Source organism: Xiphophorus hellerii, chromosome 13 (assembly GCF_003331165.1).
Source record: "Xiphophorus hellerii strain 12219 chromosome 13, Xiphophorus_hellerii-4.1, whole genome shotgun sequence".
Classification (NCBI taxonomy): domain Eukaryota; kingdom Metazoa; phylum Chordata; class Actinopteri; order Cyprinodontiformes; family Poeciliidae; genus Xiphophorus; species Xiphophorus hellerii.
The window spans coordinates 19,857,149-19,863,148 of record NC_045684.1 but is presented as its reverse complement, the minus strand read 5'-3'; positions in this window follow the sequence as shown (position 1 = coordinate 19,863,148).

The window sequence follows — 6,000 nt, the reverse complement described above, 5'->3', positions numbered from 1 at the left end:
CCAGAGGCCTGGGAGGGAGTCAAGTAATTTGATTCTGGTTTGTCGGTAAAAGGCTGCATCACAAAGCAGCAGAACAGTAGCTCTGAAGTTTTCTGGGGTTTTTTTTTTGTATCTTAAGGGTTTTGGAAAAAAAGAGTTGACAAACTGTCTTCACTTGTTTTACCTACAGTACACTTAGAAAATTTACAAAAATGTCACTAGAAGGCATAACCAACACCACTTTGGTTGAAAGATACATCTTTAGCAAACTTCTTAAATATTTTTGATTCTTATGCTTCTGATAACTCCAAGAGCAACTTTTAACTATACAAGACAACAAATCAAGTTATTGCAGCTTTTTTTTTCAGTCTACTGTCTGAAGAGGTCAATGCATAGAGTGAAGTGTTGCGTCTACGTTCATAAGGTCAGTAAGAAACTCAACAGATTTCTTTCAAAGAGGATTATTGAGTAAAAAAAGAAAGGACACTAAATCAAATGGGGGGAAATCCCAAGTCCAGATGGTAAAAATTGGACACTGTGCACATTCATAACTTTTATGATTGCGTGCTTGATATGTAATGCCAATCTCTACTTCAGATAGAGTCTCAGTGTGGGTTCAATTGCACTGTACAACCTCCTGTGTTTCAGCTGTGATGTCACGCTATTTCTTAACTTGTCCCGCAATGAAAAGCTCAGAAGGATCTGCTCTCTAGTGGAATGTTTTTTCTACAGAAATTTATAACCCTTCTGGGCCCAGACAATGCTAGATAAAGTTTACAAAATAAACAGTAAGGACATTTGCTCGCACTCCCCCCAGCTTTCTCTGTCTCTTTGTTTAGTTTCCACTGCATGATGAATGACATGCTACGTTGCAGAGCCCATGTACAACTGCATGCATCCGCACTCGCTCGCTGTCTTTCTAGCAGTTGCTCTCTTTTTTAGCATTGTTGTGCAGAGGGCAGCACATGTTGTCGTTCCCAATGCGTGAGCCTTTCATGCTTGTATCAGCCACCACTCTCATTGTGATTGCCTGTTTTGTAAAGCGGCTCATCCAAATTCATATTTTCATACTTCTGTCCTCATATTGTGCTGAAATCAGATGTTGTGCTTCTGAGCAACGGGGGGTTCTGGAGGTACCGGGTGTCCCCTCGCCCACTCACTCTCACCAAGAGCAGATGGCTCTGGCTGGGCCGAACTGTGTGAATGAGCCCCTTTTGTCTCTGGATGTAGCGTAGCCGCCTATCCCAGATGGCTTTTGTACCTTTTGTGTCTGAGCTGACTTGCTGAGAGTGAGACAGGGTGTGCTGTCTGCTCTGGAGGGTGGTAGCCCTCCTCTCACTTTCAATAGATTCACTCTTTCTCTCTGTCTTTGTCACTCGACCGCTTGTTTTCAGTGCATCAATTCTGTTCACTGCAAATGTGCTACAGTGGCGTTGCGTTTGGCTAGTGCTATAGCAAACATGATCACAGTTTAAGCAGAGCAGAACATTCTGCTCACAAAATCTAAAAACAGACAGTAATATTTAATATTTTAAAAGTATAAACATTAGCATATTGGTCAATTATCTATCAGTTCACTTTTATTGTTCTTAAGTTTGCTTTTGGCATTTTGGAGACAATGATAAAAAAAAAAAACAACAATAATGAAGAGTATTTGCATACTAGGTAATGTATTAGCATGCAAAGGGTCATGGTATTCTAAATGTAATATGTTGTCAGAAACCTTTACTTTAATGGGCCCCATATGAAGAAGTGTTGTTTTGGGTTAGAGGTAAAGTTTTGGACTAAGGTGTGAATTGAGTTTAGGGTTAGGCTGGTAACAGTTAGGTTTTGGGGTTAGGGTTAGACTACAGAAATGAATAAAATATTAAATGGAAGTCAATACAAAGTCCTTGTGAAGATAGAAAAACATACTGCAATTAAATATCTATCTAATTTGTCACATTAATTCAGAACACAACATGGACATTTTAAAACCAAAATTTCTCATCCTCACTAAACTTGATCATTTATAACATATTTACTAACCTTTTAAAAACAACTGGGCCTTATGGGGACCAAAGCCGGGTTCTAATACGATACACCCCCTTGTACAGGGCCACATCATAAAACTAAGATGATGTGGTTTGGTTTGGAGGTAAATTGTGAATTCGATTTCAGAATAGACCAGTGCTGGTTAGGGTTAGGGAACATGTCTGGGTGAGGCATAAATAGTGACTAAAATGAATGGAAGTCAATACAAAGTCCTGATATGGGTAGAAATACAGACTTGTGTGTGTGTTTCTGCTGTCAGATAATTACACTCTAACATGGTTGTGTCATTCTGTGTGTACGACTTCTGCATGTCCTCCAATTTCTGTCCTCTTCAGTGAACTGCAAAAAGTCACATCAGCGCACCACCTCTCTGCCTCGCTCATCTCCATGTAACAGCTAATTTACCGCCTAAATCAACTCCGATGTCTAATGAATCTGCACGTCTATGCTAACATGGGCCTCATTTGACCTCCCTCTATCCCGCTCGTGCACACCCCCACAGTCAAACGCACACCACTGCATCCATGCTCTCATCTCATTACGGTGGGACATCGTGTGTTCGTCCATTGTTTCCCAGGGGGGGAGGCCTCCACCGCAGGGTTTTACAGCTTCTGCCAAATCCCTGCCAGAGACAGTCGGCTTGTCTGCCTGGCAGCCTGGCACTCCAGCAGACTGTATTTACAGCTACCTCTGGATAAAACGGATCTGGTTACCGCGCAGGATATATACAACTCATCAATCAGCAGGGAGGCAGACGGAGAGAAAGAACGAGGTGTACAGTTCAGTGTGGTGTTTTTATTGCTGCTCCTATATCTTTAATGCACACACACATCCAGATGTGCTCGGAAGCACACGCACGCAGACGTTCCCAAACTTTCCCAAACTTTCCCAAAGGATGTAGGTCCAAAGAGAAGTCAGATGTTTCAGTTTCAATCGCTCTCTCTCTGCCCAGATCAAATACGCGAATCAGCAATCAGATGATGTCACTATCCCACAGCTGTCCCTACCACTCAGAGATATGCACACACTCAGACACATACACCGTGCACGAGTGCGTGTGCGCGAACAGCTTCACCGAGGTCAAATCTCTCTCCGTCTCCCGCCCTTTAATTCTGTCTTCTCTCAAAACTCTGGGGATCCTGCACGCCGCTCTGAAAGCAATGGTCTGGATCGTGTTGCCTCTGTGTGTATGTAAGCCACACACACACACACACCCCCACACACACACACACCCCTACATACGCACGCCTACGCACGCACACCCAAATGCGTGCATACAGCGCACGCAGACATGCGCTGTATGCTCCAATTCCGGTTGCCGGGAATGGCTCTGGGGTAGGTGGGGATTGTGTGGGGAAATGAGAAAAAAGTGGGGATTCTTTTACAGCAGCACCATCACAAACAATCAGGGTAAAGAAATATTTTATTCACACAAAACAGGCCACACACATCCCTGTATCCTGAGTGTGGGAAAATAGAGTGGAAATTCAAAAAACACGCAATCCAGGCAGGGTATAAAAAAAAATCCAACTATTAGATAAATGTGGTATGTCAAACTGCTTTTTTCCCCCCAAACTTTACATTGTGGATGTTTTTAAAGTCTTTTTGGTTCAAGAGCAACAAAAATATTTTCATCCGAATAGAATAAACAATTTACAAGGAATTCCTTTCTAGTTTTATGTATAACTCCCTCAGCCGGCCTGCCTGGTCTTCTCTCTCAGCTTCACCCTGTTTCTAATCCACCACCTGTTCTTTGTCAAGTAATCAAGCTCATCAGTATATAATCTCCTCATTATCTGTCACTAACTGCCACATTCTTCTGTTCACCCATCTAGCCTCCTGGTTCTCCACTTCTTCCCTCGTCTCTGTGTCTGTCTGTCTGACTGTCTTTCCCCGAATCCTGCCTGCTGCTTCTCATTACTTGCTGGTTTTTCAGTTCACCCTGTTCCTGTCTGTTCCTCATCCTGATCCTGTTGTGCCTGCTTGTAGTTTGTTTATCGCCATTAAAAAAGTCTTAACATCACGATCCTCCAGAGCTCCTGCTTTCACTCTTTTCCGATCTCAAACCAGCAATTTACGACAGAATGTCATTTTCAAGAAAAAAAAAAATCTGTTTTTATAAGAATTTCCACACGAAAAATGACATGTGTCCGACTTTATTTAGAAATGTAAAAACCTTCCTAGAATTGTCGGTCAACCTTTGCATGTTGGTGTTTTTGCTGAGTCATCTTTTGCAAGAAGCTCCAAGTGTTCAAGATTGAAAGCTTATGTGGAGTTCTCTCCGACCTAAAGCTGTAGATTATTTACTGGATTCAAATCCCACCCAGTGCATTTTATAATGGTCAAATTAAATTTGACTCATTAAATTTAATTAATTATGTTATTATTTAAAATTTTAACATTCCTTGGATATTAATAATTTTGCTCTGAACTTTACATATTTTGCTTTATGATGCTTAAAAAGATATAATCTTGTTCCTAATCCAGTGTAGCATGTAAAATACTTAAATGTTCAGTGCCTTTCAGAAGTATTCATTCCAACTACAAATTTTTCACATTTGGTTTTGCTTCAACTTCAAACTTTAGTAGATTTTATGTCATAGACCACAAGTGTCAAACTCGAGGCCTGGGGACCAAATCTGACCCGCCATAACTTTTTATGTGGCCCTCCAGGCTCTAGAGGAACACATAAATAGAACCATGAAGATAACAGCTGTGTACTTAAATATTATTTCATCAATCAAATCAAAGCAGTTTTTTTTTTATCTGTATACTGTCAAATTACATCAGTATGAAAAGATGTTCAACATTACTACATCTTAAGAAGTTCTCATCCAATGCAGAGGCAGATATTTATTAATATTTTAATAGTTTGTTAATGGGTTTTACCAATACATTCTGCCTCAGCCTTTTGAGGATATTCCAAGGACATTTATGACCTTGATATGGTCTAAATTGAAAATGAGTTTGACACATCGATCATAAGTCAACATAAAGTAAAAATGTACCTGGATACATCTGAAAGGTGTGGTGTGAATTTGTGTTTAGCCCCCTGAGTCAATAGAAAACTACACAACAGATCTGCAGTTCTGCTGGTATCCAGAGGCTGATTTATTTATTTTTTATTCATCTATACAAAGTAGCTGAGCCTTTTCAGGTGTTGTCTCTCATTTCTACTTAGATTTGGGCGTATGAATATGCTATGATTCAAACAATCCATCACAGTTCTTCTGGCTAAATGGCCACAGTTTTTGTGGAGGGTTCATTTCTGCCCCGGGTGGGAACTCTCTGTTGTATTTAACAATTTTTTCTTCCCAAAGTGCCCTGGACGTAGCTCTTTCCATCAACTATGACCAACTTCAAGTTCTCTGCTGAAGAAAGCCATCCCCACAACATGTTGTTGCCTCCACTGCATCACTCAACACGGATCGGTGCTTTCGCTGTGATTTGCAGCAGGGTTGCAGCGCATAGTTTTACCTGTAAAGTTTTACATTGCAAACTCTCATATAGTGCTTTATAATCCAACAATCATTCTCGCATCTGAGTGAGATTAACTTACTCTCTGTTCACTAATTTGTTCATTTCTAAAGGCAAGTGGTTGCACTTAATTCTATTAAAAGCGGTGAGCCCAAAGGTTTTTCACATTATTCAGATTGTCTTCATTAGAAATACTGAAGACCATTTTTCTTTACCTTCACAATTATGCCCTACTTTGTGCTACTCTATTAAACAACACTAGAATATTTTCACGTTACTGGTTATAACATGACACAATGTGAAAGCGTTCAGTGGGAGTGAAGACTTTTGCAAGGCTCCCTAGATTAGACTAAAAAAAAGAGCACAGGTGAAGAACACTTGACTTTTACCAAAAGTTGCTTCTAAAAACCAGAAACAAACAACAAAAAAACGAAAAGTTCACTTCAGGTCCTCACTGATGCCCTGCCACGATGTCCCCAAAGTGCATTTTAGTTCACGAGATAAATTAAT